General features: G+C 44.5%; 1 protein-coding gene across 1 annotated transcript in view; it reads left to right on the top strand.

The window, feature by feature from the left end:
* Nucleotides 1-3,354: 3,354 nt before the first annotated feature.
* The window catches only part of LOC145342898 (phospholipid-transporting ATPase ABCA1-like), a 153,608-nt gene continuing 140,997 nt past the window's right edge, over nucleotides 3,355-15,965 (top strand). The window contains exon 1 of the mRNA XM_080188471.1: nucleotides 3,355-3,516. The gene's annotated coding sequence lies outside the window, so the exon portion shown is untranslated. The remainder of the gene's footprint in view (nucleotides 3,517-15,965) is intronic.

Genomic DNA, 15,965 nt, shown 5'->3' with positions numbered 1-15,965 from the left:
TTCTCCCTGTGTCTGCATGGGTTTACTCCGGGTGCTTTGGTTTCCTCTCATGATGCGCTGGTTAAGTGCATTGTCCATGCTGAATTCTCCCTCGGTGTACCCGAAGAGGCACCAGAACGTGGCAACTAGGGGATTTTCACCGTAACTTCATTGCAGTGTTAATTACTGGTGACACTAATAAATAAACTTTAAACATACACTTTGCTGTGGCGTTATTATCCACATTCCAGACGTTCAAGCCACTCTTTTTCTCTTCATACGAGAGATTTGGCCTGTCCTTGAATGCTTCCAAAATATTTGCTTATATATCAACCCACACCTGTCGAACCAAATAGTCCACCTCTGATCTATGTTGAAGGAGAGACTCTAGAACATGTCAAGCACTTCCCATACTTTGGCTGCCACCTGACTCAAAAAGCCACCATTGATGAGGAGATCCAACAGCAGATTAGTTGTGCCGGCTCAGTCTTCTGCAATCGTCGCCAGCAAGTGTATGACAACAAAGACCTCCACAAGTGGACACAAATCTTCATGTACAGAACAGTTGTCATCACTACATTCCTGAACTGCAGTGAGATCTAGACTATGTATCAGGGAAATATAAGAGCATTAGAAAAATTCCATCAGCAATGTCTCTGTCGCAGAGTTCCTTGTTCTGTTACAGTTTCTGCCTGTCAATCTTCAATTCCAGTTTAGATTAGAATCCCTACAGTGCAGAAGGAGGCCATTGAACCTGCACCAACAACAATCCATCCCTATCCCCATAAACCCACATATTTATTAAAAGCAAAATACTACAGATGCTGGAATCTGAAACAAAAACAGAAAAAAAACTGGAAAATCTCTGCACTCAGACTTGAAACCTTGACTCTAATCTCTCTCCACAGATGCTGTCAGACCTGTTGAGATTTTCCAGCATTTTTCTGTTATACTCCACATATTTACCCTGTTAATCCCCCTGGCACGAAAAATGGCTAATCCACCTAACCTGGATTTAGCATGGCTAATCCACCTAACTAAGTCTTTGGACTCTGGGAGGAAACCGAGGGAAATGCATGCAGACGCGGGGAGAACGTGCAAACGCCATACAGTCACCCGAGGCTGGAACTGAACCTGGTTCCCTGGCGCAGTTAGGCAGCAGTGCTAACCACTGTGTCACCATGCCAGTTTACCTGTGACCAGCAATGTTAGCTGTTCCTCTCTCCACAAATTATGCCTTGAGCTGCTGAGTATTTCCAGCATTTTCCCCTTCTCATTCCACTCTTACCCCACTGTTGTTGGCCCTCTTCTAGTGAAAGTAGTTTTACGCGAGATTGCTCCTTACCCTTTTCCACAGCTAATCTAAACGTTGTGATGCTATGATCACTGTTCCCTAAACGTTCCCCTGGTGCTATACGATCAACCCCTTTCCCGAAACCACATCCAGTAATTCCTCCTTCCGCATTGGGTGGAAAATGAACTGATCAAGCAGATTCTTCTGAGCACCCTTCAGAACGTCTTTCTCCTCTCTGCTCTTTGCAACTATCATTATCCTAACCGATATTGAGATAATTAGAGCTCGTCACGCTATAATTTTCGCACCTCTGTAATTTCCGGCAAATGTACTTCTCCATCTCTTTTCCATTCCATGTTGATGTTCTTTAACATATTAACTGATTTGCTGTGTTTCTAATAGTGTTCTTCTTTAGTTTCCATCAACGATTTTTATATTACCTCCACTCTTCAATGTGCAGTCCCTTTACCTGCACTCTGCAACCCCACCATTGAAATGTATGTCTTGTCACTTAATTCGAATTGTAAGATCCTCAAGTCTTACTCATCAGGAGAGACGATGGAATACTCTCCACTTGCCTGAATCAGTGCAGCTCAAATACTCTAGAAGCTCGACACCACCAGGACAAAGCAACGCATTTGACTGGCATCCCTTCCACCACGTTCAACATCCAATCTCTCCACTGCCAAAACACAGATGACAGCAATGTGCACCACAGAATCCCCACAGTGCAGAATGAGGCCATTCAGCCCATCGAGTCTGCGCTGACAACAATCCTACCCAACCCCATAACCTCCCATTTTTGCCCTGCTAATTCCTCAGATACTAAGGGGCAATTTAGCATGGACAATCCACCTAACCCGCACATTTTTGGACTGTGGGAGGAAACTGGCGCACCAGGAGGAAACCCACGCAGACACGGGGAGAATGTGCAAACTCCACACAGACAGTGACCCGAGGCTGGAATTGAACCTAGGTCCCTGGTGCTGTGAGGCAACAGCGCTAACTACTGTGCCACCGTGCCACCCAAAGTACCATTTATTAGATAGACTGCAACAACACTCACCATGGCCTCTTTGACAGCATCTTCCAAGCCCACGATCTCTATCACCGAGAATGACAAGGGTGGCAGACGCAGGGGAAACACCACCAGCTGCAAATTCCTCTCCAGGTCACACACCATCCTAATTTGGAAATATATCACTGCCCTGGGTCAAGACACTGAACCACATGGACTGCAGCAATTCAAGAAGGCGGTTCACCAAGGGGCACTAAGAATGGACAATAAAAATGATGGCCCAAGCCAGCGATGCCCACATCCCATCTAAGAATATTAAAAGACGCTCACTTTGGTTCACTGAATTGGGCGCGATCTTGCCATTCACGCCATGCTGCCGCTGCAGCGAGTTCGGGGAATTTGGCACCCAGCCACATCTTCATTCACCGCAGCGGGAAGGGAAAATCCTGCTGGCGTGGATAGTGGTAACATTCCAGCCATTAGCCGGAATTTTGCCACCCTGCCCACCCAACCCACCCCATGGGAATCGGAGCGGGTGAGGGGCGAGGGCAATGGAAAGGTGCGTTGAGCTCGGGCGGGATTTTACAGGATGAACGAGACCATAAAATCCCATTGCGCCTGCATCCACCTCCCCCCTCCCACTCACCCATGGTTATTAACCCCCTTAAGAATTTACTGACACTTCCTGAACCACAGTAAAGTTGGGAGGGGAAACATTAAACGTGGATCTCAGTTTGATCTGAGAATTACGTGTTTTTTGCAACACTAAGTGGCTTACTAACATTTCCTGCATGTTAAAGTGGCTGGGCTAACCCTGGGACCCACTGGCAGAGAGATTCCACCTCCACACACCCCAACCAGCTCCAAATAAAAAGGGTCCCCTCAAACCAGCAGGGCACCTTATTCTCTTGCCCCGACTTCCCTTCCCCTGTTTTCTGGAGCAGATAGCGACTGGTAAACACATGTCAAGCAAGCAGGGAGAGCGAGAGAGAGGGAGGGAGAGGAGTGCATTTGACCGATAGTAACCTCGAGATTTCGATCAGCTGTATAAGAGCTACTGGAGGTTAGAGAGAGAAAAAACACTCTCATACTTCGCACACACACACACAAGAGAGGCAGAACAGTGGCTGCTGCACACAACCTGAAGAATTTTACATGGAATTGGAGTCACTTCACTGACAACGCAACTGTACACACATCTAAAAAACACAGAGGGGGGGAACAGGTAAGAGATCAGCGTTTACAAATGAAGTTTACAATGAAGTTCCATTATCTGGGTTGAAATTACATGTGAAGTTTAATCTTTCCTTTCTTGACGTAGTGCAGAGGTGATAGAATTAAATCTCTTGGATTGAAATGCTTGCTAATTTAATTTTACCTTTCTCACACTGATGTGGAAGTCTGTAAAGCTAAATTCACCATTCCTTTGTTGTACATCAGAGCCCATTGTTCTTCCTCTCTCTTCCCTATGTGTATGTGTGTGGATTTCTCGCCCACTGCTTTGTAATGGGTGTGAATTTTGATCGCGGTGGGGGTCTACTTTTGTTCCATTTCTCTTAAAAGTCAGAGCAGACCATTTGGTGATTTTTTGTTTGCGACCCAGGCAACTTCCTAACTTCTCGCCTGACCCGGGTTGGGGCGAGTGGATTTTTTTTAGGTACTATTGTTATTTGCGTGCTAATATATTCTCTGTCCTCTGATTTGAAAATAATCAACCCCCAACCACATAAAACTGTGAATGTGGGTGGGTGGGGTATATATTTAGCAAAAGACAGGCAAATAAGATGTCACTTTTAGTTCTTAATGTCTTTTATTTGTGTTTGCCGGTACAATAAAGCGGGTTCTTTAAGAAATAAGTGCGAGAGGGAATGGGGGCTGTGGAAAGTAATTAAATCTTTCCCCTTTTGTGCAATTTTTTTGCCCCATTTATTTTGTTAGTGCAAGTGTGTACTGCATTAAATGTAAGTTGGAGTGGGATCTGTAATCTCATAGGGAGAGTACATAGAGTTGTCTTCCTTTTAATGTATAAAGTGCCTGGGGGTCAGCTCTCCTTATAATATGTATATTGGGGGTGCGAAAGGGAATCAGCCTCACAGCTCACTATTTATTGAGTACCAGTCTCCTTTACTCCACTTACTGAATACTAGGTAGGTTTACCACTATGTATTGATTGCAAATACTTCCACAGTTCCCCCCAGCCCCTTCCTTCGGTGACCAGAAACCATCAAATCATTTACTCTTTGCATTGGGCTGTTCTTCTCTTGTCTTGCCCGGGTAGAGGGCGACAGAGAGAGAGACAGAGACAGAGACTCAGTTGCAATGATAGTGAAGCCATAATATTGCTGAGATGATGCATTTTCTGTTCTCTTTTGCAGTAGATGCCGACACATCATTTTAGCTCTACATTCTGAGGGTGTGTGTTGTGACACGAGAACGTTTCGATGAGGTTATTGCTGCATTTTTTTACAAAACAAGTTGCGATTGAAATCATAAAAAAAAACAACTACTGGGACAGCTGTATTAAAGGCAATGGTTTCACGAATTGAGATGAACTGTAAAATTGAAGACACAAATAACATTTGAATTTTTAAAAATTTAGCCTCAGCAAGTTTTATCATGGTGTTTTGACTACTCTATAAGAAATTTTGGGGTGGCATGGTGGCACAGTGGTTAGTGCTCCTGCCTCGCAGCACCAGAGACCTGGGTTCAATTCTGGCCTTGGATCACTGTCTGTGTGGAGTTTGCACATTCTCCCTGTGTCTGAGTGGGTTTCCTCTGGGTGCTCTGGTTTCCTCCCACTGTAAGAAGTGAGACTTCTTACTGTGTTTACCCCAGTCCAACACCAGCATCTCTACATCATTCCTCCCACAGTCCAAAGATGTGTGGGTTAGGTTGATTGGCGATGCCACATTGACTCTAACGTCAGGGGATTAGCAGCGTAAATATGTGGGGTTACAGGAATAGGGCATGGGTGGGATTGTTGTCGGTGCAGACTTGATGGGCAGAATGGCTTTCTTCTGCATTGTAGAGATTCTAAGAAATGGAACAGTATTTCACATTTAAAAAAAAATACATTATAAAAAATAAAATGTGCATCTCCATAAAATCATAGAATCTCTACAGTACAGAAGGAGGCTATTTGGCTCATCGCATCTGCACTGACCACAATCCCACCCAGGCTTTATTCCCATAACCCTCATTTACCCTGCTAATCCCCCTGATGCTGAGGAGCAATTTAGCATGGCCAGTCAACCTAACCCGCACATCTTTGGAATCATAGAATCATAGAACCCTACAGTGCAGAAAGAGGCCCTTCGGCCCATTGAGGCTGCACTGAACACAATCCCACCCAGGTCCCACATATTATATACACTAATCCCTCTAACCTATGCATCCCTGAATTCTAAGGGGCAATTTCTTAGCATGGCCAATCAACCTAACCCGCACATCTTTGGAGTATGGGAGGAAACTGGAGCACCTGGAGGAAACCCACACAGACACGGGGAGAATGTGCAAACTCCACGCAGACAGTGACCCGAGGCCGGAATTGAACCTGGGTCCCTGGAGCTGTGCGGCAGCAGTGCTAACCACATTTGCTGATGACACAAAGATAGGTAGGGAAGTAAATTGTGAAGAGGACGTAAGGAGGCTACAAAGGATCTGGCAAATGGAGTGAAAGTTGGGCAAATATGCATTTGGCCCTTTTGGCAGAAAGAATAAAAAAGAAGTTTCTCATCTCAATCATCAGAGATTGCAGAACTCTGAGGTACAGAGAGATCTGGGTGTGCTAATGCACGAATCACAAAAGGCTAGTATACAAGTACAGCAAGTAATTAGGGAAGTTAATAGGATGCTGTTGTTTATTGTGTAGGGAATTCATTACAAAATTTGGGAGGTTATTCTTCAGTTGTACAGGCATTGGTGAGACCATGTCTGGAATGTTGTGTATTCCTTACATAATTACTCATTATGTGAGGAAAGATAAAAATATGTTGCAGACAGCTCAGAGAAGGTTTACTTATCTAATACCAGGATTGGACTGGTTGTCTCTTGAGGAAAGGTTGGAGAGGTTAGATTTTTATCAACTGGAGGTTAAAAGTGTAAGAAGCAACCTGATTGAACCCTTTAAGATCCCGAGGGATATTGATAGGGTGCACGTGACGAAGATGCTTCCTTTTGTTAGGGAATCTAGAACTAGGGGTCCCTGTTTAAAAATAAAGGGACGCTCATTTAAAGTAAAGCTTTAAGTTTAATTATTACTGTTACAAGTAGGCTTAGATTAACACTGCAGTAACATTACTGTGAACATCCCCGAGTCGTCACACTGAGGGAGAATTTGGCATGGCCAATGCACCTAACCAGCATGTCTTTCGGACTGTGGGAGGAAACCGGGGCACCCGGAGGAAACCCACGCAGACACAGGGAGAATGTGCAAACTCTGCACAGATGGTGACCTTCAATGGCCTATCCCAACCACTAATTTGTACGTTTGTATGGAGCCACAGAACATTCCAAAGTGCTTCAGAGCCCATGAGGTGCGTTTGAAGCATTGTCATTGCTGCATTGTAGAAAGCAATGGCAACCAATTTGCACAGAGCAAGATCCCATGAATCAAAGTGTGATAATGACTGGATAATTTGTTTGTGCTGTTGACGTGAAGGATAACTCTTGACCAGAAAGGTGGATGTTATTTAGGTCTTCTTTGATGTAATACCATGGGATCTGCCTGAGAGAATAGAGAGGGCCACAACTTAACATCTTATCCAAAAGATCTATTGGTGTGCACCTCAGGCAAATGCCAGCGACCGCAGGAACTATAGGATAGGGGATGGCCTGGGGAGGTGATTGGAAAGGGGTGATCTCAGTGTCTGGGGGTCAACCATGGGGAGGGAGGGCCAAAGCCCCTAAGCCGCTGAGGGGAGGACGCACCAAATCTGAAGGGGCCTTCAGGTTGAGCCCCATCCCACTTTCCTGCCCGAGATTGAGAGTGTTAACTTTACCTATTTGGCACCCTAACCCAACTGCCACCAACCTAACAATTGGAGCTGGGTTAGAAAAGACCTTTAAGGGGTCATTAAGTGGCCTCTTTAAGAGCCTTAATAGGAGTGTAGGCAAGCTTCCAATCCAAGGCTCTGTTTGCCCCACCAAAAAATTGCATCTGGGATGCTGGGGGGGAAGGGGGTGGGTGACAGGATCCCAGAGGGAATCCCATCCATGCAATTTTACATCCCCCCCACCTTGCCTCAGAACCCACTGGAGGTGTGTAAAACTCTGCCCCATTCTTTCACTGCGCTGGGTCAAAATCCTGGAACTCTCTCTATAACAGCACTGAGTGTGTATATACAGCACTTGGACTGAAGGCGCCTCACCACCTTCTCAAGGGTAATTAGGGATGGACAACAAAAGTGCTGTCTTAGTCAGAAACCCCCATATCCCAAGACAAAGAGCCCCACAGGAATGTATGTTAAGATCATTGTTTTCAGATAATTATCTAGGTGAAGTTTCTGTGGCACATGAAGATTTTTGCCAGTTTTAGGACACTCGATGAGAAAAAAAGGGCTGATCCATACATAATAGATCTTCATTTAATAGATGCATTTTAGCAGCAACCTTTCTTTAGATGGAACATTCCAAGATGCTTCACAGGAACATTATCAAACAAAATTTGGGCGGCACGGTGACACAACGGTTAACACAGCTGACTCACAGAACCAGGGACCTGGGTTCAATCCCCGGCTTGGGTCACTGTCTGTTCTAAGTCTGCACATTCTCCCCATGTCTGCACGTTTTTCCCCTGGGTGCTCCAGTTTCCTCCCACAGTCCAAAAGACATGCTGGTTAGGTGCATTGGCCATGCTAAATCCTCCCTCAGTGTACCCGAACAGGCGCCAGAGTGTGGCGACCAGGGGATTTTCACAGTAACTTCACTGCAGTGTTGATGTAAGCCCATTTGTGACAATTATAAATGAACTTTAAACTTTAAAATTTATCACTAAGCCACATAAGGGGTTATTAGAATATTAAAATGGAGAGGTGATGGCCGAGTGATATTATCATTCGATTATTAAATCCAGAAATTCATCTAATGTTCTGGGGACCCAGTTTCGAATCCCACAACGGCAGATGGTGGGATTCGAATTCAGTTAAAAATATCTAGAGTTAAGGATCTACTGGTGACCATGAAATCATTGTCAGAAAAACCCTTCTGGTTCACTAATGCCCTTTTAGGAAAGGAAATTTGCCATCCTCACCCAGTCTGGCCTACATGTGACTCCAGAGCCACAGCAATGTGATTTGACTCTCAACTGTGGACCAAGGACAACTAGGGATGGGCAATAAATGCTAGCCAGCCAGTGACACCCATATCCCGCAAATGAATAAAAAAAATCAAAGATTTGCTCAAAGGGGTGGATTTCAAGGAGTGCATTAATGGAGGAGTGAGTCAGGGAGCGGTGAAGAGGTTTGAAGAGAATATCACTGTTTGAGGCCATCACAGTCGTAGGTGGAGTAGTGAAAATGAGGCAAATGAAGGAGACCAGATTTGGCGGAGTGCAGAGACATTGGAGGGTACTAGGGCTGGAGGACAGTACAGTGACCAGGGCAGAAGATTTGCAAACAAGGATGAGAGTTTAAAATTGAGCTGTTGTGGAGTCAGGAACTAACCTAAGTCAGTGAGCACTGAGGAGACTTGGTGCAAGTTACGATTCAGGCAAAAAGAAATTGGAGGGGCTAAAGTTTGTGGGGATTGCAAGTTGGAATGCTGTAGATGTGTTTGAATAACTGTGTCTTATTGTAACAAAGCCATGGATGAGGGTTCAGCAGCTAAGGTGGGGCAGAAATGTTATCCACATCATTAATGTAGGCAGATTTAAAGTTTAGCAGTAACACCAAGCTCAATGCAGCATTAAAAGCTGACATGTGGTACAGGGATATATTTGTCATGCAACTGAGACCTTGAGGTGCTGAGAAACCATTGCAAAGACTAATTGATCATTTGGGTGCGTAATCAAGACAATCCAGTGTAAAACAAACGCAGTGGGAACTCGCAAGTGTGGATAACTCTGCACTGCTGTTGTAACTCAACAGTATTACAATTACGCTGCTCTTTTTGAAGCTTTCCCATGTTCCATTGATTACCTGTAACCACAAAGCCAAAAAAGAAAATCTTCGTAATAAGACCTCACTGAGGAGGCTTTAGGCTAATCCATATCCAACGACCTGCTCTGAAAACTCTGCTCACATTTTGACATCTTTCACCACAGCTGCTGAGACAATCTACAATATTCTAAAACAATGAATAGCGGTCTTAAAAAATAATTTGTTTTACCTCCCAGTGTTAACAATTTCTTTAAAAAAATTCCGGGGCCAGGATCTGGTCTGCAGCTTTGCCCGTCTAATCAGCTCTTCCTTGGGCAATACCCTATGAAGTTTCATTGAAATGTGTTCATCAAGTTTTTGAGATATCTTATTTGCTGACAGATGAACTAACTAACAAACAAGGACATAAGTGTCACCTTCACTCACCTTGAGTGACAGAGATAATATCAAAAGAACCACAGTTTAGGTGTGACCTTGAATCGGGTGACTGTGGTGGCACAATGGTTAGCACTGCTGCCTCATAGCGCCACAGACCCAGGTTTGATTCCCGGCTTGGGTCACTGTTTGCGCAGAATTTGCGCATTGCTCAGGTTTGAAAGACGTGCTGGTTAGGTGCATTGGCCACGCTGAGTTCTCCCTCAGTGTACCTTGACAGGCACCCGTGTGTGCTGACTAGGGGATTTTCACAGTAACTGCATTGCAGTGTTAATGTAAGCCTACTCATGACACTAATAAATAAATAAACATATTTTGGTTCCCTTGTGTGTAACATAGAAGCCTGGTAAAAAGTTTGAGGGAGCACCATTATACTGATGTGAGGTGTAAAAGACTCTTATGTATGACAATCATTTTAGGGAACTTTTCTGACACATGAGAAAAGTGGACTTAAGTTGAAAGTATTTAAAGTGGTGAAGAGATTGTGTCCCTGTGGGCAGGTTATTTGGATTAGATAGTTTACGGGAAACAAAGAGTCACGCATATAAGCTATGTAAGTGTTTGACTGGGCGGAACGTCAGAAAGATTTTGTTTACTCAGAGGGGTTATCGACATTTGGAAGAAGCTACTGGATTGTGTGGTGAGTGCAGATTTGCCTCAGCAGTTCAAAAAGGAGCTGAACGATTTCCTTGTTGTGGCGAGTTCCATTGTGTATGAAAGGTTAATGGAAATGTTTGGGTACGTGTCGCATGGTCACTGTGCAGTTTCTCTCAGCTTGTTTTGATTGCCTGAGGGGGAGATCGGATCGGAATATTCCAGGATACGTCTCCTCCTGTGTTGATATGGTGTCCTTTTGTCTGTTTTTCATCTCTCTCCGGAGATTACAAAAATGTCGGTCGGAGAGAAGACTGTAAGGTTTTGCTCATTTGTTGCGTGGCGATTGTGTGAGGCTTAATGAACTGGCTAACCTTCCCCTTCCTTTTTATTTATTAGTCACAAGTAAGGCTTACGTTAACACTGCAGTGAAGTTACTGTGAAATTCCCCTAGTCGCCGCACTCTGATGCCTGTTCGGGTCAATGCACCCTAACCAGCACGTCTTTCAGGATGTGGGAGGAAACCGGACCACCCGGAGGAAACCCACGCAGAGGGAGAGTGTGCAGACTCTGCACAGACGGTGACTCAAGCTGGGAATCAAACCCGGGTCCCTGGTGCTGTGAGGCAGCAGTGCTAACCACTGTGTCACCGTGTCGCCCCCTGCCTGCTTTTTCATAAGTTGTTGCTCATGTTGCCATGCTTAAAATTTTACAGTAATTAAAAAAATCTTTTACAAGGCAATCAATAAGTAATTGCGGAGTAAATACCCCAATTCATTGACATGACTAGCAGTGCATTGATGTCATCTGAACCCTGTGTTGAAATTGTCTTGCAATTGATTCCAAATTTATATGATGTCAAATGGTATGTAGTTTTAAGCTATCTTAATCAGGCAAGTGGACAATGGCCTGGATAGAATGGACGTGGGGAAGATGTTTCCGTTAGTAGGAGAGACTAGGATTCCAAGGGCACCGTCTCAAAGTAAAGGGATGGCTCTTTAGAATCGAGATAAGGAGGAATTGCTTCAGCCAGAGGGTGGTGCATCTGTGAGATTCATTGCCACAGGTCGTGGAGGCCAGGTCATTGAGTGTATTTAAGACAGAAATAGATAGGTTCTTGACTGGTAAGGGGATAAAAGATTACGTGGAAAAGACAGGGGTTGAGAAACATATCAACATGATCGAATGGCAGAGCAGACTCGGTGGGCTGAATGGCTTGATTCTGCACCTATATTTTATGGTCTTATGGAATGATCTCATTTGCTGCTGTTCCACTCGTTTTTGCTGGTTGCGAGTGGTATATTGGTCACCAACCATAGAGTGAAAGGTACCAAAGAACTAATAATTATGGCCTAATTAGTGCTTGATAGTGAGTGATAACTAACAGATGAAGAGTAGAGGAGAGTATATAGTCATCAATTCTGTCTTCTTTACATCTGCAAGAGAACGTATATTTAAATAATGTCGTAACATGCCATCTTCACAACCCAAAAATTCTTTACAGTCAATAGATTACTCTTTTGCAATGTAGTCGGTCTTGTTAAGGTACTCAACAGCAAGCTCTCATCATTACCTAAAGGATAAATGATCGGTTGAGGTCACCTATAGAACCTCCTCTTGAACGTTGCCCCAGGATCTCCTAAAATCAAAGGGTGTGCATGAACAGAGAAAACTAGGAACAAGGAACTGGTAAGGCTGTGAAATAAAAAGTTGAGAGCTCCTTTGTTTTTTTCTGAGTGGAAGCACAGAGCACAAAGGCTAAATCCTTCATAAGCCGTTGGTTGGGCCCATCTGAATGGCGCATTCAATTCTCGGCACCACACTCTTGGCAGGATACCAAGATGTTGGAATGGATGTGCAGGCGATTTACCATACCTGTACAAAAGGTCGGGAGATTCAGTTATGTGGAGTGACTGGGGAAGCTGGGGCTGCTTTCCTTGGAGCAGAGAAGGTGAACTGCACACCTCATAAAGGTGACCAGAACTCTGAAGGGTTTTTGGTTGAATAGATATGGAGGAACTGTTTCCAACAGCAGTATATGTTTGCTGATCGGATGACACAGATAACAAGCAAAAGAAGTGAGGGGGGAACATGTGGTGATGTTTTTGTCCCGAGTGAGTTTTTATGATCTGGAAGACCACTGCATGTAAGACTGGTGGAATCAAATTCAACAGTAACATTCGAAGCAGTATTGGGTGAGTTTTGTTTTATTCATGGAGCATTGCTGGCTGGTAGGAAGAGGCAGAGCAAGGCCTGTGTATGGTCATTAATTGACCATTTAAGGCCAGCAATAGGCCAAAGGGTGAATGGACTGTTTGATGCTTTCCCACTCACAGGAATATAGGAGACAAAATGGGGGTGGGTGGGAAGGCAGTGGGAGGGCCATCCATTTTATTCTCCAAGCATCCTGTCCAGCTTTCAAATATAGCAGTGGGAAGGAGGTGTAAAATCCAGCCTTATGATTAACCATTTAAAAAATTACAAAGGAGCTTGGTGTAATATCTTACTTCAAATATGACACCTTCCACATTTCAGCATCGCTCTGTACTACGTGGTACATCAGATGTAATTTGTGGTATAAATCTGCAAGATGAGCCAGAACTCTTGGATTTGCACCTCAGACATGTGAGACTAATCATAGAATCCCTGCAATGCAGAGGCAGGCCATTCAGCCCAGCGAGTCTGCACCAATCACAATCCCACCCGGGCCCTATCCCAATTACCCTACTTATTTACCCGACCAACCCCTGACTCAAAGGGGCAATTTGGCATGGCCAATTAGCCTAATCCCACGTCTTTGGAGTGTGGGAGGAAACCGGCTGACCCGAGGGGGAAACCCACACAGACGCGGAGAGAACGTGCAAACCCCACACAGACAGTGACCAACGCCAGAAATCGAACCCGGGTCCCTGGCGCTGGGAGGCTAAGATGTGGAGACCCCGGCGTTGGACTGGGGTAAAACAGAAAGAAATCACACAACACCAGTTTGAGGTCCCAAACAGGTTTATTTGTAGCCAGAGCCGCAAGCTTTCGGGACAGCCTGCGCCTTTGTCAGGTGGCTGGGATAGGCTGTCCTGAAAGTTTGCGGCTCTGGCTACAAATAAACCTGTTTGGACTTTAAACTGGTGTTGTGGGATTTCTTTCTGTGAGGCTAGGCAGTGTGTCACCATGCCGCCCGTGGGACTGATATACAATTGTATTCCTGTACGACACAGAGAATCTTGGCGCTTAGGAACAATTTTGACTCTGAAATGAGAAAAAAAAGATGTTGTGCTTCTTTTGGGGTCTTGGTTACTGTAAAACCCCTAACAGTGCATTGTTGGAAAATGATTTGAACAACTTGCGTCCGTGTGAATGCTGTGTTGGAGCCTCCGATTATGATGGGGTGTTGGCGAGTGGGAGTTGGTGAATGGTGTCTGTGTTTGAAATCTGTTTGTCGTATGTTTTACTCCTACATCGTTGCTATGTTGGATCGTTTTAATTTGTGAGTCTGTGGATCATGTAAGCAGATTTTAACTTGCGCATGATAAGTGAACAGCTTTGTCTGCCTGTGATAGTTGCACAATTGAAAGTTGATAATGCAATTGGTTTGCCAAGAAATTTATGCTTGGATAGGATTTTTGTCCTAAGCTTCATCAACATAAGAGTCTTAGCATGTTTGCGGACCATTACGTTGCAGCCTATTTCATCATTTGTTCTCCCACTTCCTTCAAAAAACAACATTTTTCTTTTATCAAAAATGTTACGCAAGATGGAATCTTTGGTTTGGAATGTACTGGTAAATTTTTTGGCTATATTTAGTGGAATGAAGATGAGGCAGTGGAAATTCAGGAGCGTTTTATGATTACATCTGAACTTTCAAGTAAAGCACTGCACTTGATTGAGGCAAGAAAATGGGCAAATAATCACTTCTCAGCCTTTTGGCTCAGATCTAGTGTCGGACCAAACCCAAGATGCCTTATCTCATCAACTTGGGTCTTGTTTGGGTCTCTTGTGGGGACCTTAAATTGGATTCAATTGTATTATTCATTTGTGGGATATGGGTGTCGCTGGCTAGCCAGCATTTATGGTCTGTCCCTAGTTGTTCTTGAACTGAGTGGCTTGCTAGGCCATTTCAGAGGGCAGTTGAGAGTCAACCACATTGCTGTGGCTCTGGAGTCACATGTAGGCCAGACTGGGTAAGGGTGGCAGATTTCCTTCCCTAAAAGGATAGTAGTGAACCAGATAGGTTCTTCTGACAATCGACAATGGTTTCATGGTCATCATTACAAAGAACGGTACAGACCCTTCGGCCCTCCAAGCCTGCACTGTACATGATGTCTGCCTAAACTAAAAATGCATGCACTTACGGAGTCTGTATGCTTCCATTCCCATCCTATTTATGTATTTGTCTAGCTGTGTCTTAAATGCCGTTATTGTACCTGCTCCCACCACCTCCCCAGGCAGCGTATTCCAGACATTCACTACCTTCTGTCGAAACAAATTGTGCCTTGCACATCTCCTCTCAACTCTTCCCCACGCACCTTAAACCTATGTCCCCAAGTACTTGACTTTTCTACCTTAGGAAAGAGCATCTGACTATCCATTAGATTCTTAATTCCAGATGTTTTTGTTGAGTTGAAAATCCACCATCTGCCTCGGCAGGACTCAAACCCGGGTTCCCAGAACATTAGCTAACTTTCGGGATTAATAGTCTCGCGGATAATACCAGCAGGCCACTGCCTCCCCTAATTTGGTTTCTGAGGCAAGAAAAGACTGGATTTGGGTTCACCTGGTCTACTCTATTCATTGGCTTTGTAACTTTAAGAATGGAGTAAAAAACAAATCATAAAAATAAAAGGAAATGGGCAAATGTTTTGTTTGTGGCATTCTACACCTGTTTAATCCGCATTTGATTGTGTCTGTGTTTTGTAATTTATGAAGCCTAGTAAAGGCAGAAGGGAAGAAATTTATGCATTTATGTAGCGCCTTTCCCAACTGCAATACATCTCACAGCCAGCGTCGTAGGTTCCAAAGCGCAGTCACGGCTTTAATGAAGGAACTGTGGCAACCAATTTACAGACAGCAAATGTGACCAGATAATCTCTTTGAGAGGTGTTGGATGAGGGATAAAAATTGAATGGGACAGTGGGGACAAATTCTAAACTCTTCTTCAAAGCCATGGGATCTTTTGTAGGTAGTTGGGTCTCAGCTTCTTGGCACATCAAAAATTGGCTCTTCTGACCGAACCGCACTCACTCAGCGCTGCACTGTGTCCGCCTGGATTTTTAGGAATGGAGTACAGAAAAGCATTGATTTGAAAGCAGTTGGTATTATTTCCACACTGATTTCAAAATCAGGTGGGAGGCACTTGCTTGCAAGGCTCACAACCCCTGGTTTTACCAAAGGAGAAAACGCTGTGAAGTCTCAGCAGGTCTGGCAGCATCTGTAAGGAGAGAAAAGAGCTGACGTCTCCAGTCCAGATGACCCTTTGTCAAATCCATCCGTTTCACCATCCATTCAAGTCAATGGACAGAAAGCCATGGGTTACTGAGCTGAGAACGTGCTG

Source organism: Carcharhinus amblyrhynchos, chromosome 5 (genome assembly GCF_965287045.1).
Source record: "Carcharhinus amblyrhynchos chromosome 5, sCarAmb.v2.hapA, whole genome shotgun sequence".
Classification (NCBI taxonomy): domain Eukaryota; kingdom Metazoa; phylum Chordata; class Chondrichthyes; order Carcharhiniformes; family Carcharhinidae; genus Carcharhinus; species Carcharhinus amblyrhynchos.
This window is presented reverse-complemented; position numbering and strand designations above follow the sequence as displayed.